At 36.2% G+C, this 25,994-nt stretch overlaps 1 pseudogene; it reads left to right on the forward strand.

Annotated features, from left to right (window-relative positions):
- The first annotated feature begins 1,563 nt into the window (after nt 1-1,563).
- On the forward strand, nt 1,564-24,983 carry LOC136207367 (rhomboid-like protein 11, chloroplastic; annotated as a pseudogene).
- Nucleotides 24,984-25,994: the final 1,011 nt, after the last annotated feature.

The raw sequence follows: 25,994 nt of genomic DNA on the forward strand, positions 1-25,994 counted from the left end.
CCGATTGCCTCGATACACGGTCGTTTGGTCAATTTCCCTTTTAGTCCCGTAAATAATATTAGGATGTTATCAATAACGATCAGAGAAGATTCTATGTCTATTTTTGTGTTATTTACATTGGAACTATACCATAGGGCTCTAGGTCTAAGTTTCACTGTTCTATTTTTTTTTTCATTTCCACTATGATACTTGTATACTTGTTCTACAGCTATCATTTTGGAGATTCACTAATACATGTGGTATTATTAATAGTTACTTGCCAGTGCTTAGTTCCAAAATATTATCTCCTGACCATTTTGTTCAATAAAAGTTAAAAAGGGTTTGCTTTTTTAATCCTTCCTTTTCTAACATTATTTTCATTGACGTATACAATTTCACAAAATAATAATCATATTAAGTTGAGTTGTCTACATGCAATAATGTTTGGCCTATGAATACAGTTTCATTGCTTAACTATTATATTTCAACTAAGAGATGGTAAATATTTATTAAATAAGATTAATGAAGTAAGTGATTTGTTCACCAAAATTACAAATTTTATTACATAAGTTGATAAATTGTGTGCTATCAGTTGATATGTTTTATGTCTGATGATATGAGCTTTCGGTTGTTTGAAGATGTTGTTTTCTGGTTGCTTTAAAAAAAGGACTGTATTCAGTAAAGTCTTATTACTTTTGTGCCAAACCAGATTCGAATAAGTGGAGAATGCAGCGCCGGCAACGATGAGAGATGTTCGCTGTCCATTGTGGGGTTGTTGGAGAGTTTACAGGTAAAGAGATTTGATGTTAATTGAAGATGTTGCTTCATAAAGTTTATAGTTCCAATCATAGGAACTGCTGTTACAACCCATACAAGATATAGATTTCTGGTTTTCTAGCTTGGAAAAGGGGCACTTCCCTATGGAATCAGAAGTTTCTTTTTTTCCTTCAATCATTTTCTTTCTTGGTTTTTCTTTTAAGTTGCTTCTAAAAATGCATGGTAAGGAGATTCAGTTTCTAGTACTCATATTTAAGTTTGTATTTAATCTCTGTCAAGTGGTAACAAGCAGAAGTTTCCTGATTCAGCTTAATACTCAAATGATGGTTGATACAGAATTGCAGCATAACAAGTCCACTCAAATCAGGGGCAGAGACAAGGGGTGCCGTGAAGATTTTATTAAGGGCTTGATTCATTCTGACTGTTGTTTGCTTCCTGTTGAGCCTCTTGTGGAGGAATGTGAGAAGAGGTAAATTCTTGTTCTCTTTAATCATCCTGATACCATTGCTATTGATGCCATTGCACTCATGTGGGTCACAGAAATCAACTTGGTTTGCTCACTCAGTTCCTCGAGCATCATGTGAGTGAGGGAAGCCAAGATGTGCATCATGAAATGTATATCCATAAAACACAAAAAGCATACAGTTTCATACCATTTGCAGTAGGAGCAAGGACATGTTTAATAGAGATGGCAAAACTCTCTATGCTCATCTTTTTACACAGGCTCACTTCTCTATATCTGTCAGTTCTTCGATGTCGCTTTTTCTGAAACCAAAATAGAGATAGTTTGTTGTATCTAAACCAGATATGGTACGGCAACTCGAACTTGATAAGCCAGGAAATAGAAGGAAGCCTGAGAAGCGTGCAAATGGTATCTTCTGGATTATACTTCTCAATCTCGGAATATTCGTTGCAGACCACTTTTTTTAGGTCATATCCTCCTATCTTACTTTCATGTTCTTGAATATTTCTGTGTAAATTGATGTTTTCCAGGTTTTGCATATGATTAAACGTGTCTAGAAACGGAAGCTGTTCAAACTATCAATTACTAGTTATATGTATTGTTAGAAAATGGGTTTGGTGTGTTGAATAAAAATGGCTTTGAAAGTGTGGGGTATATTTGTCTTTAACCACTTTACTCTCAAGAGCACTTTTACAATCCCACATGGGAAACTTATAACCCTTTGAGTGGGTATATATAGAATTGGGCTTTAGAAGCTTTTAAATTGTGTTAAGTGGTTTTTAGCAAATATACCACATGCGCGCGCTCGCTCGTTCGCCCGACTGGGCCCGAATTTTATTTTATTTTTTATCCGTTTCAACTTCTTTGAATTTTTCTTCAGCATTTTAATTAGTAAAAAACGGAACCTTATTTATCTCCTGGTCTCACTCCACGTTCTAACGTGTATATGAACGTTCTAACGTTCATATTTCTGTGGCCTATAAATACAATAAGTTTCTAGCTTTTCTACACACAGTTTTTTCATCTAATCTCTTCAATCAAACTTTCTGGGCATTTAAAGATACACTCTTGTTGTTCCATCATCTTCGACTTTGAGTGCACAAGTTCGAAGGTTTCTGTGTTAACCTTGGGGAGCGATCGGAATTACAGATTGCACCTCGGTCTGCTGAAATCGCTTTCAAGGCAGTGGCCTCCGCCACGGCACAGTTCGATTTTCATTCTCAATTTCAATTCGGTTTTTTCTGTAACCCTCGTTTGTTTCCTACAATTTGAAAGCGATTCTCTGTTTCGCAATCATGTCTGCTTTAATTGCGAAATCTCTTCCTGACCTCTCCAAACTTGAACCTCTGGACGGTCTTAATTACAAAAGATGGTCGCAGAAAATTCTGATTTTCTTTGAACAGCTCGAACTCGACTATGTTGTTGTCCAGGATCCACCCTCTGACCCAAATGGTCCTGACATGTCTCTGATTGTTCAGCAGTACGACACTCGTTCTGCAAAATATGAAAAAGACAACAAAACAGTTAGGGGTCATCTCCTAAATCATATGTCGAACCCACTGTTCGATATTTTTGTCAATAAAAGGTCTGCCAAAGAAATTTGGGATACCCTGAAAGAAAAATACGGGTCTGATGATGCAGGTAAACGTAAATACGTGGTTGGAAGATGGCTCAATTATCAAATGGTTGATGAAAAACCAATCATTGACCAGATTCATGAATATGAGAATCTAGTTGCTGAAGTTCTGGGTGAAGGCATGACAATGTCTGATCTGCTGCAAGCCAATGTCCTCCTGGAAAAATTTCCACCCTCCTGGAGTGATTTCAGAAACCATCTGAAGCACAAGAAAAAGGACTTTAGTCTCCAGGAACTTGTCAGCCACATGAGAACTGAAGAAGCAAATAGAATGAAAGATAAGCAACTTTCCTCAAAATCTGTTTCAATTAATGCTAATATTGTTGAATCTGTTGTGGTGCCAAAAGACAGGACCAAAGGACCCTCAACCAAATTCCAAAAAGGCTCAAACCAGAACAAGCCTTTCAAGAAGAATGGAAGAATTCAGAAGAGGAAAGTAGTGGAATGTTTTGTGTGTGGTAAACCTGGCCACAAGGCATTTCAGTGCTACCAAAGGAAGAACCAACAACACACCAATCAGAATCCAAACAACAGAGCTGCTCCACAATCCAATCTGGTGGAAAATGAAGAAATTATTGTTGCCGTTGTGGTTGAAGCTAATCTGGTTGAAAACAAAACGGACTGGGTTCTAGATACTGGAGCTACAAGGCACTTATGCTCAAATAAGGACCTGTTTAATCACTTTGAGGATGCTGCTGATGGGGAATGCGTCTACATGGAAAACACCACTACTGCTGGTGTTGTCGGTAAAGGAACAGTTTTAATTAAGTTAACTTCTTGAAAAAGCTTGTCTTTAAATAATGTGATGTATGTGCCTGCTCTTCGTAGAAATCTTATTTCTGGTAGCTTGCTAAATAAGGCTGGTTTAAAAATTATTTTTGAGGCTGATAAGGTTATTCTCACTAGGAATGGGACTTTTGTGGGAAAAGGGTACCTAGCTGATGGCCTCTTTATTTTGAACACTGTCCATGTGAATTCTGTTGGTATTAATGCAACTAAATCTGCTTCTGTTTACTTGAGTGAATCCATTGATTTGTGGCATGATAGATTAGGACATGTAAATTTTGCTTCCATTAAAAAATTGGGAAATATGCATGTTATAAATGTCACTAATTCTAAAATTAACTCCAAATGCTCTATATGTGTGGAAGCAAAATTTGCAAAGAAACCTTTCTTACCTGTTGAGAGTAGAAGTACAGAACTGCTTCGTTTAATTCACTCTGATTTGGCTGATTTTAAAAATTCTGTTAGCAAAGGTGGCAAAAGATATTATATTACTTTAGTTGATGACTTCTCTAGATATACCAAAGTGTATTTATTGAAATCAAAAGATGAGGCTGAGCATATGTTTATTAAGTTTAAATCAGAGGTAGAAAATCAATTAGATAAGAAAATAAAAAGGCTTAGATCCGATAGGGGAGGTGAGTATGGAACCTTTTTCCTTAAGTCCTTTTGTGAGAATAATGGCATTATACATGAGACTAGTGCACCGTATACACCTCAACAAAACGGTATAGCTGAAAGGAAAAATAGAACTCTCAAAGAGATGATGAATGTCATGTTAATTAGTTCTGGGTTATCTGATAACATGTGGGGGGAAGCTGTCTTATCTGCATGTTATATTCTGAATAGGGTTCCTCATAAAAAGTTAGATAAAACTCCTTATGAACTGTGGAAGGGTTTTGCACCCAATTTGAACTTTTTGAGAGTTTGGGGTTGTCTTGCTAAAGTTGCATTTCCATCCTTTAGAAAGCCAAACATAGGACCCAAGACCTTTGATTGTGTTTTCATTGGTTATGCCTCAAATAGTGCCGCTTATAGGTTCATGAATCTAAACGACTATAGCATATGTGAATCTAGAGATGTAGTGTTTTTTAAAAACACCTTTCCCCTAAAGAAAGACAAACAGTGTGATACAACTAGTGCTTCTACTTCATTACCTATTCCTACTCCAATTGTGTCTGCTTCATCTCTACCTCAGGATGAGAATGAAAATGATGTTGCTTTTGAACCTAGGAGAAGCAAAAGAAGAAGAATAGAAAATAGCTTTGGACCAGATTTCATTTCAGCCTTTCTATTAGAAAATCCAGATAACATTACTGATGAGATTATGTCTGCCTATCTAATAGAAGAAGACCCAAAAACATATAAAGAAGCAGTCACTTCTATAGATGATGATTTTTGGAAAGAAGCTATTAAGAGTGAAATAGATTCCATTATGGCCAACCATACATGGGAATTAGTTGATCTGTCAAAAGGCTCTAGATCTATAAGGTGTAAATGGATATTTAAACGAAAATTGAGGCCTGACGGATCCATTGAAAAATTTAAAGCTAGATTAGTTGTAGTGGGTTATAGTCAAAAGAAAGGAATTGACTATTTTGATACTTATTCTCCTGTTACTAAAATCTCTACTATTAGAGTTCTGATTGCCATTGCAGCAATTCATAACCTGGTGATACATCAAATGGATGTAAAGACGGCATTTCTAAACGAGGATTTAGAAGAGGAGATCTATGTACACCAACCAGAAGGACACGTCATACCTGGACACGAGGACAAAGTGTGCAAATTGAGAAAGTCACTCTATAGGTTGAAACAAGCACCCAAGCAATGGTATGAAAAATTTAACAGTGTTTTACTTTCCAATGGGTATGTGGTTAATGGATCGGATACATGTGTCTATTCTAAATCTTGTGATTCGAATTATGTGATTATATGCATATATGTAGATGACATGCTTATCTTAGGGACAAGCTTAGATATGGTTAATGACACAAAATCCTTTCTATCTTCTCACTTTGACATGAAAGACATGGGAGAAGCGGATGTAATTCTTGGCATCAAAATTACTAAGACAGAAAATGGGTTCTCATTAGGACAGTCACATTATGTTGAAAAGCTGTTGAAAAAATTTAACAGTTTTGATCTAGTTCCAACTAGAACTCCTTATGATCCTAGTGTAAATTTAACAAGTAATAAGGGAGGAAATAGTGTCTCCCAAGAGGAATACGCTAAGATCATATGTAGTGTAATGTTCCTAATGAACCATACTAGACCTGACATAGCCTATGTTATTAGTAGATTGAGTAGATATACTCACTGTCCAAGTAATGAACACTGGACTGCACTTTATCGCTTATTGAAATACTTAAGGGGTACCATGAATTATTGTTTGCACTTTACTAAATTTCCTACTGTTTTAGAAGGATATACTAATGCAAATTGGGTATCTAACAATGATAAGGTGAGTTCCACCAGTGGCTATGTTTTTGTTCTAGGTGGTGGTGCAGTGTCTTGGAAATCATCCAAGCAAACCTGTATTGCTCGATCAACCATGGAATCTGAATTTATAGCTCTTGAACTAGCTAGTCAAGAAGCAGAATGGTTGAGAGCTCTAGTAGTAGATGTTCCATTGTGGGGGAATTCTTCTGCACCCATTTCAATGCATTGTGATTCACAGGCAGCTATCGGTACAGCAAAGAATAGTGTCTACAATGGAAAGAGAAGACCTATTCGCATTAGACATGGAATTTTGAAACAACTACTGAAGAATGGGGTAATTGCCTTAGACTATATGAGGTCGGAAAAGAATCTAGCAGGTCCTTTTACCAAAGGGTTACCTAGAAGAGTTGTACTTGAGTCGTCGAGGGGAATGGGACTAAAGCCTGTTGAGTAAAGGAAATATGGTGGACACCATTCGTGGTCAAACGAAACCATATTGTCCTTGTTATGCACTATACTACTCCCATTCCTATGGCAAATAATAGTGCGTGTGTGTTGGGGTTTAGTGTCCTATAGACAATTGTTCTAGGATACAGACTTAATGTAAATGAAGTGTTCTTTATATCATTTGTTTTAATGAGATATATGTTTTATAACTATATAAAGGCAAAACCCTTTTAAGCACTAAATAAAGTCTAATAAAAGGAAATCTGTAAGTTTGTTTAAAGTGATTATAAAGTGTTCATACAAGCATGAAGTGAGACAAAACTTTATAATAAACTAATAAACTTAAAACCACCCCAAGTCAAGCAATATGTTTAGGATTGACATATCGCGGTTAAGACTTGCATGTAACAGTGTCTTCTGTCCGACAGAAAGCTGATCTCACAAGCTTCATATATATAGATATCTGGACAGTTACATGGATCCGATGAAAGGTAGTTCATTAGGATTGGGGACCCGACTTGAGATAACAGGATGGGTAGATTCTTCCTTGTCACATGTTCATCTCATTGGTATTAATAGGTATAAATAATCCTCAGACTCAAAGGAATGTTAATTGGTATTCTGGATTACGGAATGTGACGCTTTGACTCTGGTGTAACACGATCCTTAACAGAGATGACTCTGGGGTGTGAACAGCAGACGTTGGGTATCACAGGAAGTGATTGGGGGATCGTTATACATTGGATTGGGCATTTATCACTCCCGATAAATGGGAGATATGTCCATGGTTCGCTTGTGGAAGTCTTGACTCTAAATCCTTGCAAGGTGATAACTTGAGATTGAAATGAGATTTCTCTTAACCTATCTAATTGGAGTTGACTCGGCCAGAACAAGTAAAACGAACTTCTCGCTATATGTGACTTGACATCACCCATAGTCATAAGATTCAGTTCAAGGACGTAGTTGATAAAGGATCAAATTATACCGTAACTAATACGGAAAGGTCAACGACAGAATCAACCTGTCTTCTTATAGCTCTAGGGGAATGATTACGGACTTGCTAATCACATACTCTGTACATCATTCCGTTATGCAAATATTAAATATAATTCTTTGAAAATTATTTAATAACGTTGCATACGGCTAGAAGCGATAAGAACCTAATGGGTCACACATAAGACTTGGAACCCAAAAGAGAGACAGATGTTAATTAATTGATGGAAGCCCAATTGAGCCCAATAAGGCCCAATTACCATGGGGGTCGAAATTTATGTATATTAGATACATAAATAATTAATTTGATTTTATCAAATCCTAATTAGATTAGGATTATGAGTTAAATTAATTAAAAGATAAATAAGTTAGGAGTTTTAATTAGATTATATTACTCCTATTATTATCCAATAAGGTTATCATTATTATCTTTTATATTTAGATAGATTAATTAAGAATTCTATTCCAAATTGAATTTAACTAGGGTTTAGATACAAGTGATTATAAATAACCCCCTACTAAGGATTTTCGATATCCACTATTGAATTTGAGGAGAGAGAATTCGAACCCCTCTAACCGAGGACGAGTTTTCACCGCTTCCATCCGTTCAATTGATTTTCATCTCTTTCTCTTTATCCTTGATCTTGTGTTGATTAATTAGAGACAATCTACTTTGGTTGTTATAAACGGTTGATTCTAACTTGATCTTCCTTTGTTTTGTTTTCTGCTCGGGAACTCGAAGTAAGAGTTGTGGGCACTTCGTTTGCAACGGTAGATAGAACATCTAAAAGGTATTCCTTCTTATCCCTCTTTGTATGAAATAACGATTAACGGATCTTGGGGTTAATGGAAATAGGTTAAAATTTTTATATTTTCGCTGCTATACGTTAGCCTATTTTCCTTCATTGGTATCAGAGCCTGCGTTAAATCCGTTATTTCATATATAAAAATTTAGAAGTTTTTCAATCAGATTGAATAAATATTTATAGTTAGGTTGATTAACAAAACTGTTTTGATTAATTAGTTCTAGAAGATAGATAAGTTTTAATTAATTGTTAATTAAAATAGGTTATGCACATGTTCCTAATAATTTTGATTGATAATCATTATAACAAAATCTATTAGTTTTATGGTTAGATTGATAAAATCAATTTTATTCATTCTAAAAGATAAAACGAAAAATCTATAATAGTTTTTCCTATTTTCTGAAAATCGTTTTAAAACTGTTTTAAAACTGATATATATATATATATATATATATACTATAAAAAAAATATATATTACAGTAGTTCGGGTCGTGCCATACGGCGCGACCCGACTACTGTCGCGGTTGCTGCCGCGCGGCAGCAACTGCGCGCGGCGCCTGGCCGCCGCTGTTGCAAGGCAGCGGCGGGTCAGACGACCAGGGCTTCTGCCAAGATCCACTTAGTTTTAAATCGTTTAAAAACTAGTTTTAAATATATATATATATGTATATGTTTCAGAAATTAATAGTTTTCTCTTTTGATTATCGAATGAAATTTATTTAAAAGTTTGTTTTACCTATTTGTAAATAAAAAATGTTTAAATGAATTAAAATCAAAATAATTGGGACGTGCATAATTAAAAGTTTTGTATAGTTATATTAATCTAAAAGTTTAATATAAAAGGATACGAAACTATTAGAAGTAAAATTGGATGAAAGTTAATTTGTTGAGTTAATGTGAATAACCTAAATATTACATAAAATACTTATGTAATCAACCAATTAAATTTATTTAATTGAGTCTATGCATGTTTGGAGTTATGGACATATTTGGACCCTCTTTTAGTCTTTTGGTATTTTTAAAATAGGGTCTGCGAGTCCTGCCTTTCTACTATCTATTGTAATTTCTCCTCTCATCTAATTCCCTTCAATTCAATTGAAGTTTTCTTTAGTAGTATAGAAATTAATATGTAATTTCAAGGCGCCATGGAGAAGACGGAGGACCTAAAGAGAAATATGTAATAGTTAGTATTTCCTTAGGTTTGCCCTTTTATTCCGTCTCTGGCTCGACGGAATAATTTAGATGATATGTCCATAACGCCAATGTATGTGTCTGATGTATGCTAAAGCAAATCAAGACTAAGTTAGATTATGAGACCTAAAATAAAATCCCTCATTAAAAAGTTAAGTAAATAAGCAAGTTATTAAAATCGGTTGCCCCTCCCTAATATTATAATTCAGCCGGCAGTACTGAGGGCCTTTGGGTTGTTGAGTAAACTCAAGCTCGGGGTCTTACGGTAACACCTGAATTATCGAAAACCATTTTTCATGAATATGTGGTAATACTTAAATTAGATTATGATAATTGGATGAGTAAACTCATGTTTTCATAAACTAATAGGCAATACGGTTGGGATTAATATGAATAGCATATTAGTTACTAATGTAGTTAGTAACCCAATAACCTAGGAATCACATTAACGATGTGATTGATTACATGAATCTACCTAACAAATGAGACTAGCTTGTTGAGTAAACTCAAGGCGAAATCTCAGGAGTTAGGATCCTAGCTCACTAAAGGATTTGTGAAATTCTTCGAATTAATATGGAGGGCTATTAATTTGGAAAAATAGTGGGAGCAATCTGAAATAAACTAAAAGGCCTATAATTTTAGATTGATGTACTTTAAAGCAAATGAATAACATACGTTTACTCTTTCTCACTCTCAGGTTTAATAAAACACTCTTAAAATCATGACTAACACCAATCTGCAAAACATTCTTACCGATAACAAGTTGAACGGTTCAAACTTCACCGACTGGTTTCATAACCTCAAAATTGTTTTGAAGTTCGAAAGGAAAGGGTATGTACTTGATACACGGATACCCCCTTACCCAACGGATGATGCTCCCTACCAAGAATTTTATGCTTACTTGAAGCATAAGGCTGATGACGATCAAGCAGGAGACATCATACTTACATCTATGACACCGGAAGTTAAAAGGCAACTACATTCAGATATGGATGCCTATTCCATGGTCAAGCACCTAAAAGAGTTATTTGTAAATCATACTCGGTGCGAACGCTTCGAAATAACAAAGCAGTTATATGGATGCAAGTTGCAGGTGGGCACATCTGTAATGGCACATTGTGCTAAGATGATTAGCCTTATCACCAAGTTTTCTAGTATTGGAAATGCGATGGACCATGAACTAAGTGAGAACTTACTTCTTCACTCCCTCCCCGAGAGTTACTCGCAGTTCATCATGAACTACCAAGCGAGTGGCTTGCAAACCTCTCTTGAAGAGCTTGCACATATGCTCGAGACAGTCGAGCCCAATATAAAAGAAAATGAGGAGATACCAAGCCTTACTATTGAAGGATCAAAGAAAAGGAAAGGGATATCTCCCGATCCAAACCATCCTGAGAAAGGCAAGGAGGCAATGCTCGCCGAAACAAAGGGAAAGGAATTAAAGAAGCCCAAAGGCAAGTGCCACTTTTGTGGTGAAATGGGGCATTGGAGGAGAAATTGTTTGCTGTACCTAGCTACCCTCAAAAAGGGAGAAGCCGGGACTTCAACATCTGGTATGTTTTATATTGAAATAAATACAATTTCACAGTCTGAATCTTGGGTACTTGATACAGGATGCGGATCTCATATTTGTACAAATATGCAGGAAATAAACCAGACTAAGGAATTAAAGAAAGGAAGCATAAACTTGCGAGTAGGAAATGGAGCAAGAGTTGCCGCCCTCGCAATTGGAGATTATGTTTTAAATTTGCCCTCTGGACTTGTAATAGAATTAAGGAACTGTTTATACGTTCCACAAATGTCTCGTAACATTATTTCTATTAGCCGTCTCATTGACGACGGTTTTCATATTTCAATAAAAGAAAACCATTGCGATTTTTATAGAGATTCGATCTTCTATTTTTCAGGAATATCACAAAATGGGATTTATGTGTTAGATGACAAAATTTCTGTTTTCGCAATTGATACCAAAAGACATAAGCTAGATAATTCAACTTACTTGTGGCATTGTCGTTTAGGCCATATAAACAAAAGACGCATGCTTAAGCTACATCAAGATGGGCTTATAAATTCAATTGATCATGAATCATTGGAAACGTGCGAAGCGTGTTTAAAAGGTAAAATGACAAAGACACCCTTTAGCAATAAAGGTGAGCGTGTATCAGACACTCTAGGACTCATTCATTCAGATGTATGTGGTCCTATGTCAGTCCAAGCAAGAGGAGGATTCAGATACTTCATAAGCTTCATAGACGACCATACGAGATATGGTTATATCTACTTAATGAAGCACAAGTCCGAAGCTTTTGAGCAATTCAAATGCTTCAAGAATGAAGTAGAAAATCAATTAGGAAAGAAAATAAAGACACTTCGATCAGATCAAGGTGGCGAATATCTTTCAGATGATTTTCTGAATTATCTAACTGAATGTGGGATATGCTCACAATAGACACCTCCCTATACATCACAACACAATGGTGTAACTGAGAGGAGGAACCGTACCCTATTAGATATGGTACGATCCATGATGAGCATAGCGTTACTTCTAAAGACATTCTGGGGCTATGCCTTAGAAACCGCCCTCTTCACCCTAAATCGAGTACCAACTAAATCCGCTAGTTCCACACCATATGAATTGTTCATTGGTAGGAAACCCGTGTTCTCATTCATGAGAGTATGGGGTTGTTCAGCATATGTCAAACGCATCGCGTCCGACAAACTAGATTCTAAATCTGACAAATGTTTCTTCGTTGGATACCCTAAGAAAACTATGGGATATTACTTCTACCATCCAGATGATCAGAAAGTAATAGTATCCAAGCACGCAACCTTCTTAGAGAAAGAGTTTCTCGAAGACACAGAAAAGGGAAGCATGATTGAACTTGATGAAGTTCAAGAACAAGAAACATCAACTGAAACAACAGAAGCGGTTAAGGAACCCGATGAAGTCCCATTAGATGAGACTCAAGTGCCACCCCTTCGTAGATCATAAAGAGTTCGTGAACTCCCTATTAGATATGGTTTTCTAGTGGGAGATGATGATGAGGTTCCCGTGTTAGACGACGAACCCAAAAACTACGAAGAGGCTCTTAACAGTCCAGATTCTAAAGCATGGCTTAAAGCCATGGATTCTGAAATGGATTCCATGTATACCAACCAAGTGTGGACTTTGGTTGATCCACCCGAATGGATAAAACCCATTGGGTGCAGATGGATCTTCAAAAAGAAGACTGACATGGATGGAAAGGTTAGCACCTACAAAGCTAGGTTAGTAGCGAAAGGATATCGTCAGAAACAATGAATTGATTATGACGAAACTTTCTCTCTTGTGGCTATGTCCAAATCAATCAGAATAATGCTTGCTATTGCCGCTCACTATAATTACGAGATTTGGCAAATGGATGTGAAAACAGCTTTCCTAAACGGAAACCTGCTTGAGGATGTATACATGATGCAACCTGAAGGTTTCATATCAAAGGATGCACACAAAGTTTGCAAACTTCAGAGATCCATTTATGGACTCAAGCAAGCATCTAGAAGCTGGAACAAGCGTTTTGACGAAACCATAAAACAATTTGGTTTCGAACAAAATAGCGAAGAAGCTTGCATTTACAAGAAAGCAAGTGGGAGCTCTATTGCATTTCTGATATTATATGTGGACGATATATTATTAATAGGAAATGACGTAGCTCTACTACAGTCGGTAAAAGTTTGGTTATCTGGTAACTTCTCAATGAAAGACCTCGGTGAAGCAGCTTATATACTTGGCATAAAGATCTACAGGGATAGATCAAGAAGACTGCTTGATCTTTCACAGGCTACATACATTGAAAAAGGTGCTAAAGAGGTTTAGCATGCTTGAATCGAAACGAGGTAACTTACCCATGCTACATGGAGTAAAGTTAAACAAACATCAATGTCCTAAAACTGATGATGGTAAGAAGCGCATGGCTGTAGTCCCGTACGCCAAGGCAATCGGTTCGATTATGTATGTTATGCTATGCACTAGACCTGACGTAGCGTTCGCGTTATCTGTAACGAGTCGTTACCAAGGAAATCCGGGAGACGAGCACTGGATTGCCGTCAAAAACATTCTTAAGTACTTGAGAAGAACTAAAGATATGTTCCTAGTGTACGGAGAAGGGGATCTGAAAATAGAAGGATTTTCAGATGCAAGTCATCTCACAGATGAGAACGATTTTAAATCCCAATCAGGATACATGTTTATCCTAAATGGGGGGGCGGTTAGCTGGAAGAGTTCCAAGCAAGGAAGCGTAGCTTTCTCTACGACCGAGTCAGAGTATATCGCAGCTGCGGAAGCAGCAAAGGAAGCAGTTTGGATTAGAAATTTCATTACTGAACTTGGTGTGGTGCCTGACATTGTAAATCCCATTACATTGTACTGTGATAACAATGGAGCCATTGCGCCAGCAAAGGAACCACGGTCTCATAATGCATCGAAGCATTACCTTAAGCGATACCACATTATAAGAGAAATTGTGGCAAGAGGAGATGTGAGAATAGAAAGAGTACCTACAGAGGACAACGTTGCAGATCCGTTGACAAAGCCCTTAACCCAGAAAGTACATGATCGTCATCTAACATCTACTGGGATAAGTTGTAGAAACAATTGGCTTTAGTCCAAGTGGGAGTATGTTGGGGTTTAGTGTCCTATAGACAATTGTTCTAGGATACAGACTTAATGTAAATGAAGTGTTCTTTATATCATTTGTTTTAATGAGATATATGTTTTATAACTATATAAAGGCAAAACCCTTTTAAGCACTAAATAAAGTCTAATAAAAGGAAATCCGTAAGTTTGTTTAAAGTGATTATAAAGTGTTCATACAAGCATGAAGTGAGACAAAACTTTATAATAAACTAATAAACTTAAAACCACCCCAAGTCAAGCAATATGTTTAGGATTGACATATCACGGTTAAGACTTGCATGTAACAGTGTCTTCTGTCCGACAGAAAGCTGATCTCACAAGCTTCATATATATAGATATCTGGACAGTTACATGGATCCGATGAAAGGTAGTTCATTAGGATTGGGGACCCGACTTGAGATAACAGGATGGGTAGATTCTTCCTTGTCACATGTTCATCTCATTGGTATTAATAGGTATAAATAATCCTCAGACTCAAAGGAATGTTAATTGGTATTCTGGATTACGGAATGTGACGCTTTGACTCTGGTGTAACACGATCCTTAACAGAGATGACTCTGGGGTGTGAACAGCAGACGTTGGGTATCATAGGAAGTGATTGCGGGATCGTTATACATTGGATTGAGAATTTATCACTCCCGATAAATGGGAGATATGTCCATGGATCGCTTGTGGAAGTCTTGACTCTAAATCCTTGCAAGGTGATAGATTGAGATTGAAATGAGATTTCTCTTAACCTATCTAATTGGAGTTGACTCGGCCAGAACAAGTAAAACGAACGTTTCACTATATGTGACTTGACATCACCCATAGTCATAAGATTCAGTTCAAGGACGTAGTTGATAAAGGATCGAATTATACCGTAACTAATACGGAAAGGTCAACGACAGAATCAACATGTCTTCTTATAGCTCTAGGGGAATGATTACGGACTTGCTAATCATATAATCTGTACATCATTCCGTTATGCAGAGATTAAATATAATTCTTTGAAAATTATTTAATAACGTTGCATACGGCTAGAAGCGATAAGAACCTAATGGGTCACACATAAGACTTGGAACCCAAAAGAGGGACATATGTTAATTAATTGATGGAAGCCCAATTGAGCCCAATAAGGCCCAATTACCATGGGGGTCGAAATTTATGTATATTAGATACATAAATAATTAATTTGATTTTATCAAATCCTAATTAGATTAGGATTATGAATTAAATTAATTAAAGGATAAATAAGTTAGGAGTTTTAATTAGATTATATTACTCCTATTATTATCCAATAAGGTTATCATTATTATCTTTTATATTTAGATATATTAATAGATAATGATTAAGAATTCTATTCCAAATTGAATTCCTATTAAGTAACCTAATTCTATCTAACTAGGGTTTAGATACAAGTGATTATAAATAACCCCCTAATAAGGATTTTCGATATCCACTATTGAATTTGAGGAGAGAGAATTCGAACCCCCCTAACCGAGGACGAGTTTTCACCGCTTCCATCCGTTCAACTGATTTTCATCTCTTTCTCTTTATCCTTGATCTTGTGTTGATTAATTAGAGACAATCTACTTTGGTTGTTATAAACGGTTGATTCTAACTTGATCTTCCTTTGTTTTGTTTTGTGCTCGGGAACTCGAAGTAATAGTTGTGGGCACTTCGTTTGCAACGGTAGATAGAACATCTAAAATGTATTCCTTCTTATCCCTCTTTGTATGAAATAACGATTAACGGATCTTGGGGTTAATGGAAATAGGTTAAAATTTTTATATTTTCGCTGCTATACGTTAGCCTATTTTCCTTCAGTGTGTAATCCATAGCCCGATTAAGTGGTGGTTCATGATAATGGACCTGATGGATGTGTTTTGAAGGTTGAGTTACGAGAAACTCTTAATGATCTCATTTTGAGATCACCTACTTGAGTGTGGAGGTGGGCCGCCTTCTATGAAAGACTCAGGCAGTCTTTCTAGAGCACTCATGAGAACCAAGGTGTACGCATGGCCTTCAAAAGCGTTGTAATGTACTATCGCGGAACAGTAAAAGTTTTTAAGGTTATTTACGTGTTGTGGGGGTCTCATATGAAGTTTTAGAAGTTCAAGAGTAATTCACTTCCAAAACGTCACCATGTTGCCTCATCTCACTACGTATCAATTCAATCGAAAGACATTGATACTTAAGTTCTTCGTAACCTTACCATATTCTTTTTATTTGCCCAGAAAATTATCTTCTTTGTGCTATTTTAAAATTGTTTTTATAAAGCCATTTGTGGGGGATTGTTAGAAAATAGCTTTGGTGTGTTGAATAAAAATGGCTTTGATAGTGTGGGGTATATTTGTCTTTAACCACTTTGCTCTCAAGAGCACTTTTACAATCCCACATGGGAAACTTATAACCCTTTGAGTGGGTATATATAGAATTGGGCTTTAGAAGCCTTTAAATTGTGTTAAGTGGTTTTTAGCAAATATACCACACGCGCGCGCGTGCTCGTTCGCGCGACGCCCGCCCGTCCCGACTGGACTGGGCCCGAATTTTATTTTATTTTTTATCCGTTTCAACTTCTTTGAATTTTTCTTCAGCATTTTAATTAGTAAAAAACGGAACCTTATTTATCTCCTGGTCTCACTCCACGTTCTAATGTGTATATGAACGTTCTAACGTTCATATTTCTGTGGCCTATAAATACAATAAGTTTCCAGCTTTTCTACACACAGTTTTTTCATCTAATCTCTTTAATCAAACTTTCTGGGCATTTAAAGATACACTCTTGTTGTTCCATCATCTTCGACTTTGAGTGCACAAGTTCGAAGGTTTCTATGTTAACCTTGGAGAGCAACCGAAATTACAGATTGCACCTCGGTCTGTCGAAATCGCTTTCAAGGCAGTGGCCTCCGCCACGGCACAGTTCTATTTCCATTCTCAATTTCAATTCAGTTTTTTCTGTAACCCTCGTTTGTTTCCTACATGTATCATATCTGCATTTTCATGTTTCTCTTTAAGAAACAGAATAAGTCTTGGAATATGTTTTGAGGCTAATTTTTGGCCGTATGGAAAACTTTATTTGTGAGCATAGGTTTTGAATATACTTTTGCTTATCTTGTTGACACAGCTAAGGTCTTTTTTTAAGGGTGATTGCCATGGTTAACTAGAGAAAGCTGATATTAGTTATTTTGTTTTTTTGTTTTGCAAAGCTCTGTGGCATCAAATCTTTGTACTTGTATCATAATTGGCCTACTTGGTATCAGTTTGTCACAGCAACATTCTGCCATGCCAGTTGGTAAGTGGTCATGTTTGTTAAGGATGTGGAGATGTCAAATTGATCTTTCTTCTTTCCAAAGATTGTGCAGAAAAACTTATTCTGCAAGTATGAATTTAGTCACTCATCATTTCCTCTATCCTGGCTTGTAATTTCTTCAGGGAGCATCTTTCAAGCAACCTTTTCTTCTTGTGCATATTTGGTAAGATTTATTATTCTTTTTTAACTAGAGTTCGCCTTTTAACAAGAAGGCTGCTCTTTGTATAAGATAACTGAACACTAATCGCTCTTTTCTTCATCAACAGGAAAACTCGTTGAAGAAGAGGAATGGAATTTTGCATTGTGGCTTTGCTATATTTTTACAGGTGTTGGAGCCAACCTTGTTTCATGGTTAGTTTTACCAAGAAATGCTCTTTCCATGGGAGCTTCTGGTGCTGTTTTCGGATTATTTAATAAACTCTCTATGCTCATCTTTTTACACAGGCTCACTTCTCTTTACCTGTTAGTTCTCTTCTCCTCATCATATGCCTTTAATTTTATGCATATGCCTACAAATATGGTTGGTGCATGGTAGCTTGTGATCTTCTGTTATTAACTTATTTTTAACTTTATTTGTCTACTCTCGATCTCAACAGAAAATATCTCTCTATGGTAGGAATTACTTTATTTTCAATAAACTACAGTTGATGAGCTATCAGAATTTCATGCATCTCTAGTGAGCCATTTCTTTTACCCTCAGTTTATGTCAATATGAATTAAATATAATGGCCCTAATTAGGCTATTAAAGTGTGTGGCACAATATAGGCACTTGGCATTAAGATCAGCATTCAATTAACTTGTGTATTTTATGTTGTAGGGAGCAAATGGATAGAAGGAAACATGCAGAGAATGGGCATAACAAGTCAGGAGGTTCAAGGTTTAGGTGTTTAGGCTTCTTATATAGTTAAATGTTAGTTTTGTAATGAGAAACCTTTGGTTAGGATTGTGATCTTCACATATGTACAAGTTTATTGTTATATATAAAGGTTATTTGCACATTATTTGCAATCTACTTTTGTTATATATACAGGTTCATGGAAGAGGTAAAAATCAAAAAAACAATGACAAAATTCTTATAAGAAAATGTCATCTTACTTTCTATCTAACGATACAGAACTGATAACAAATTGTCATACTAATTATGTTCCAACGACAGAATTTAATACAAATTATATCATGTGAATTACGTTATGATGACAGTCGAGAAAACAAAAACTGTCATAACATTAACATAACACCTCTATTTTAACTTAATATTTTGACAGATTATTTAAAAATGGTGTCATGAGAACATATATTTCGTGATAGTTGTTATTAGATATAATCCGTATATAAGTAGTTGTCAGATGACATATCGCTATTTGGTCGCTGTCATGTGAGGCTATTACGGATGACAGAACATAACCGTCATCTGAATCATCAATAGACTGCAGCGAGCCCCGTGACAGTTTTATATCTTACGGGATGACGGTTTTTAACCATCATCTGAAGGGGTTTTTGGCATAGTGATAGAGGCACATATGCAATTTTCTAATGCATACCACGGTAGATGTGTCAAAACTTTCACTCAAACCCGTGTAGATCCTTGGCTACAAGCTCTTATGAAGGCCTTTGCTAAGTATAATCCTACAAAACTAATTCACGTGATTCAACATACATAACAACAAAATAACAGACTTAGCGAGATCCAAGTTGCAGTGCACCCGAAAATGATCACTCAAAAATTATAAAAACACATGAACTTCGTTTACCAAGGGGGGAAGCAGTCCTCGACAGCACGACGAGGGACCGAAAAGCCTACATGAGTGCTAGTATCTGAGGTAGTAAGGGTTTTGCAGAACATATGGGGTGTCGTTGATTTCACACTCGCTTCCATATCCTCCTCTTCTCCATCCCCCTCAACTTTCCCTTGGTTGAACTTTTGATCATTTTGTTACACAGAACAGAACAATGTTTCAAGGCAAGATCAACTCCAACTCAGAAATTTCAATCATCCCCAAACTAGAAAACACTACAAGGTTATTAAAAAAGAGAAAGGAGACAACCTTTTCAAAAATCCAACATAAAAATCAACTACAAGAGCATGTTTTCCCATTTGGTAACCATTAAAATCATTGTAAAATGAATCGATGAAGCTATTGCCTTAAATAGTTTTGGTTCACTTGTCTAATTATATTTATTAGATTAAGAAAAATGTTTGTCTTTGCCTCTATAATGGTCTCAATAAGAAACATTCACTTAATTTATAATCAAAAGGAAATATAAAATTAGAAAACACCAACCTCAGACTGAAACTTGTGCATAAACCTCATCATTATCTGCCTCTGTCTGTCAATGAAAATAATTAAAATAAAATGATTGCACATTTAACCACAAAACAACATCATATTACATTCCAATTGGTCCTCAACCTTCACAAACATAAAACAATATAGTACTCATGTACTCTTGGTAATGTAAAAATACTTAAAATAAGTTCAATTCTCAAGAATTGAAAACCAAAAGCTGTAAAAAAAAACTCCATTTGGGCACAACCAAAGATAACATAGAAATTCATAAAAGTGATAAAATTTATATGGAGTTTGACATCAACCACCTGACAGAAGACATGAGAAGGAAGATTATAGGCTGCAAGAGGTAAATCAGGAAGTTCCTCTAAGTGACAACACTTCCTCTCTTTGGTAGAGATATAAGTGGACCAAAGAACTTAAAAAAAGTACAAACTGAACTTGCAAAGCCTGCTTTTCAAATTCACTGAAAGTAGCAAATGGATCAAATAAGGGTACCAAAATGAACTCTTTCCTTTACCCATTTCGAACAACAAACAAATAGCCAATATCTGCATAAGAAATTTAGCAAATTGAAAGGCATCAATACCCATAAATTTGAGTGAACTAATGAAAAAATTGAAGACAAATCATTTGAAGAAACAAAGTTTGCTTTAAGACAGTGGTTAGGAAGCACTAGTTTAACTGCAAATGGGATGGCCTCGATATTCTTATAGTGGCAGCATATCAGACTACCAACTAATTATTTTCAAAAAACTAAAGCCATGCGATGACCTATTGCTTCCTTGTCATCCTCTGGAAAGAATAATAATTTCAATTATATCAATAATTTCAATTATATCACTTACATTCAACAAACATACAAGATGTCACTTAAATTCAACAAACATATAATATTTATTATGTTATTCCGAATATCATAAATTTAAAGTTAATATCAAACATATACACACTCCATAGATAGACAACTGCTATGTGCTAATATGGGTGCATCCAATCAAATGACACAAGGGAACATCACTTGATAACAACAAGTCTTGGGTACAAAATTACTTGCCTTTGCAGCTTCAGGAGTGAGACCAGAACCTAAAGGATAGCCCCAAAATCCTTTCTCTTTACTCTCTATGCAGAACCCTCTAAGGGCTTGATTGGATGGAGGGTTTAGAGGGGTTAGTAATGGAAGGGTTAGTAAGGGTTGATAGAAACCCTTGTTTGGGAGGAGGAAGGGTTAGTAAGGGTTTCTACAAACCCATGTTTGGAACATAAAAAACTTAGGAGGGTAAAGGTTTGGAGGGGTTTTGAAGGGTTTCTTTTTAACAAATTGCATCCAATTTTGAACTCTCCAATTTGGTGGGTTTGGAAGGGTTAGAAATTACCATTCCTTCCATTTCCTTACCTTTCTCTACCTTTCCTTACCCTTCTCTACCCTTCCTTTATTAACCCTTCCCTACCCTTCATCCAATCAAGCCCTAAGGCAGAAACCCTAAAAATTAGATATAACACAAATAAGAAAAAGGAAAGTGAATCATATATAGTTGCGAGGCCATAAGAAAGATGAGTTTCACAAAGTGAAGAGAAACCCCTAAACTTATGGAATTAGTAAGATAAAAAAGATAAACCCCAACAATACTTATGAGATGGAGTTGAGAATGGCTGGAGAAGAAGACCTTTTGAGATGCTAGACACGATTCCAGATTCTAGAGATGAAGATGGAGATGGAGGGTGCAAGGTGAGATGGACTTTAGGAGGGAGATAGATATGAGAAATTGGAGAAAGCAGAAGAAATTAGGTTTTTACTCTCCTTTTATATGGCCTATAAAAATTTGGGCGCGTTAAAATTCTGAGTACTTTTTGCTCCGCCCGCGAAAGTTCGAAAAATTTAGATTCTGATTTAATGACAGTATAATTTAATAAGTGTCATCTAAAATTGATGTACATTTTCAGTTAAAATCAGGTTTTTATGGGATGACAGACATGTGTCATCGTAAAGCCACATTTAATTTGAGGTTCTTTGTATTTATGCTTTCAGATAACAGAATTTAAAATACTGTGGCGAAAAACATTCAGACGACACGAAAACAAATGTCTGTCATATATCTTGTGTTATGTGAAAGAGAAAATGGCATAGTGCTACAAGACAATAAACATTAGCCGTGGGACATTGGGACCCATCTTTCAGATTTAATTACAATGCCGAACTCGATCAAATAGGACTCATTTATTCCTAAGATCTAACACGTCAACATGCAATTATTCTGAAGCCTAGTCCATTCATCTAAATAGATTTAGTTGAAATGATAGAAATACCCTTACACCCGGGATTGCTTTTATCCTTATTTATAAAAGGCAAAAATAATAAACTTCGAAATTGAAACCAAAACTACCCAGACAGAAAACATGGATCTGGCCATTTGTTCCCTGTTACTGATCTAAGGAAGTCCCCGATCGGTAACATGGTTCCCCGATCGAAGACCAAGTCTTCGATTGAGGGCTGCCTTTCAGGCAGACCCTCTGTTTTACGTGTTCGAAGCAGAAAATAAGGGAAAAAAGGAAAGTATAAAAGAATAAGTAGCAGGCAGTAGGGATGGGCTTTAAAAACCCTTCAGAAGTTACCTATGAAACTCTTTTCCAGTTTTTGGTGCAAAGTAGATCGACGTACATGTGATTGTGACTTAAGCAGCAACCTGGACCCATGCAGCAAGAGATTTGAAGTGATCAGAATGTGGTATCCCACTAGTTCGAACCGAAATCCACCAGTTTTGAAGAGAATTTGACCCAAAAGATCAATTCTCACTATGTCATTTTCTCTTTCACATGACACAAGATACATGACAGAGATTTATTTTCGTGTCGTCTGATTATTTTTCGTGATAGTATATTAAAATTTTGTCATCTGAAAGCGTAAATTTAAATCAGCTCAATTCAAATATGGCCTTCCGATGACACAATTCTGTCATCTATAAAAAGCGCATGTTTAAGTCAAAATTTACTTAATCATCAGATGACATTAGTTATAATTACTGTCATTGTTTGCGGAAAACAAAAAAAAAAGCGGCAATGAAATTTTCACTTACGCGGCCAATGAAAAATGATGCGAAATTTATCGCGCTTAATAGGTTTGACTGAAATTTCAGCTCATATATAAACCCCTCTCTCATTCTAAATCCCTAACTAGGTTTCATGTAGCTCATCTTCATCTCTCTCACCCCTCTCGTTGGCTATCTACGGCCGATTGCTTTCTCACTGGGTCGAAACAAGGTAATGGTAAGCCATATTTACTTCGCTCCTGGATGTATTAGAGTGTCATTGTTCCTTACTATTCCTTTTCCTCATCCGATTTACTCTTGTGTATGTTGATTTCAACAGTTGGAAACGATATCTATTATATCGTTGAAAAGGTTAGATCTCTGGTCTTTATCTTTTTTAACATAGGGCAATATATACTTCGTGATGCTATTGTGGGTGATGCTGACATAGGTAGATATTGCTCTTTTTATTTGCAGGGATAGTAAGAGTTCTGAAGTATATAGGACGACTGATGGAAGAGATGGTTTCATGCTTACAACATATGGGAAGATTTCTTTAACTTGTTGAGTACATGTATTGTTATATTGGTTGTATGTATGATGTTGTATGCCTTAGTCAGACATGAGTATGTTTATAAAGGGTTGTGTATAGGAATTGCCATGAACTGAATTCGTTTGTATACAATAGTCAGACATGAGTATGTGATAAATAATGGTTGTGTATGTGTATTGCTATGAAGCTTATGGTTGATGTTCTGTTTAGGGAGCTAGAACTGACTATGAGTATGTTTATGAACATGCTTAGTGCTACTTGTATATAACTTAATCAGTGAAGTATGATGATATAGTCAACTGTTGCTATCTGTGTCACTTGAATATACACATATAACATGTTCTGTGTCACTTGAGTACAGTGAAGTATAGTCATATGGTCATCTAAATCTCCATCACTATGTATCGTGTCACTTGGCTTGGTATGCTTATGGAAAAACATTCAACATGGTGATGAAGTTATATGGTTCTAACACCACAAGTTTATGACTAAGCTTGTGGTGTTAGAACCATACACTTCATCATCGTGCTCACTTTTCATGAACTGTACAATCCAAGTGGCGGGTACATAGTAAAAGCGATTCGAGTTTATGATTTATGTTTTTTTAGGAAGCTGGAACTGTTTGAAGCATGTTGCGGTTTAGTTTAGTATTGTGATTGGCCATACTCTTATGCTATGAATATTCATTGAGTGAAATAATGTTCATGCCTACAACATATGGGTTGTGTATAGGAATTGCCATGTACTGAAATCATTTGTATACAATGGTCAGACATGAGTATGTGATAAACAATGGTTGTGTATGTGTATTGCTATGAAGCTTGCATGTATGAAGCATAGTCACCACAGTGAACCATAGTCATATGGTCAACTAAATCTCCATCACTATGTATCGTGTCACTTGGCTTGTTATGCTTATGGAAAAGTATTTAACATGGTGATAAAGTTATATGATTCTAACAACACAAGTTTATGACTAAGCTTGTGGTGATAGTATCATACACTTCATCACTATGCTCACTTCATCATGAACTGTATAATCCAAGTGGCAGGTACATAGTAAAGGAGCTTTCAAGTATCATGCCTTTCATTACTGTGCTCACTTCATCATTATATTATTTCTACTTTATCTATAGCATGTTATATGTCCATTGTATATATTGTGATTGGTCTTACTCTTATGCTATGAATGTTCATTGAGTGAAATAATGATGCAAGGGCTGAAATGAGTATGTGTATGAAGGAGATGGTTTCATGCCTACAACATATAGGAAGATATTGCTCTTTTTATTTGCAAGGGTAATAAGAGTGCTAAAGTATATGGAAGATATGGTTTCATGCCTACAACATATGGGAAGATTTCTTTAACTTGTTTAGTACATGTATTGTTATGTTGGTTGCATGTATGATGTTGTTGTATGCCTTAGTCAGACATGAGTATGTTTATAAAGGGTTGTGTATAGGAATTGCCATGAACCGAATTCGTTTGTATACAATAGTCAGACATGAGTATGTGATAAACATGGGTTATGTATGTGTATTGCTATGAAGCTTATGGTTGATGTTCTGTTTAGGGAGCTAGAACTAACTATGAGCATGTTTATAAACCTGTTGCTATCTGTGTCACTTGAATATACATATAGCATGTTCTGTGTCACTTGAATATACATATAGCATGTTTTGTGTCACTTGAATATACATATAGCATGTTCTGTGTTAGTGAATTATAGTGATGGATTTATGATGTTATCAGCACAAGTTTTATATCAATTTAGGAAAGCATGTTCTGTGTTAGTGAATTATAGTGATGGATTTATGATGTTATCAGCACAAGTTTTATATCAATTTAGGAATAGCCATGTATACACGAATAAGTTGTGTACTTGTTATATAGCATGTTCTGTATCACTTGAATATACATATGTCTACTTCAATAAGTTGTCTACTTTGTATTACAAAAAAAGGATAGCGTGCAAGGGGGATGATGATGTGACGTGCGAATAGCGTGCAAGGGGGGGGCGTGATGTGCGAATAGCAACAAAGGAGATTTGGATGATAAACAAACACTAGAGCTGGATGGAGTGGAGTACTGGAGAGGCATGAAGCCAACATTGAAGATCAGATTGATTACCAAGTAGATTTGTAATCTGTAATCATTCTGTTCTTCAAGTTTGGCTCTATGCCTCTAGTAGTCCACACCATCCAGCTCAACGTTTGTTTAGCATCCACACCTCCTTTGTTGCTATTCACACATCATGCCTCCCCCTTGCATGCTATTCGCACGCACATCATCATGCCCCCCTTGTGCTCTTGAGTCCATCTCCTGGAAGTTGCTACATAACCTGCCCTGTTGCTGATGTATAGCTCATCAATTCGCTCTCGGCCAAGAAATGGCCCCTCAATGAAGGGCTCTATCAACATTCCATAAATATGCCACAACAGCTAGAAAATTCATAGATAAATTAGACCCCAAACATGCATAGATAAATTAGACCCCAAACATGCATAGACAAATTAGACCCCAAACATAGGCAAATGCATAGATTTATAGCATCATCTTACCGTGGAAACACTATAGGAAGGGCGATCAAGTAGCTAGGGCATAGGTACACGCCCTAAAGGACTTATATTAGGATGATATT

The sequence above is a fragment of the Euphorbia lathyris genome, chromosome 9, assembly GCF_963576675.1.
Source record: "Euphorbia lathyris chromosome 9, ddEupLath1.1, whole genome shotgun sequence".
NCBI classification, from domain to species: Eukaryota; Viridiplantae; Streptophyta; class Magnoliopsida; order Malpighiales; family Euphorbiaceae; genus Euphorbia; species Euphorbia lathyris.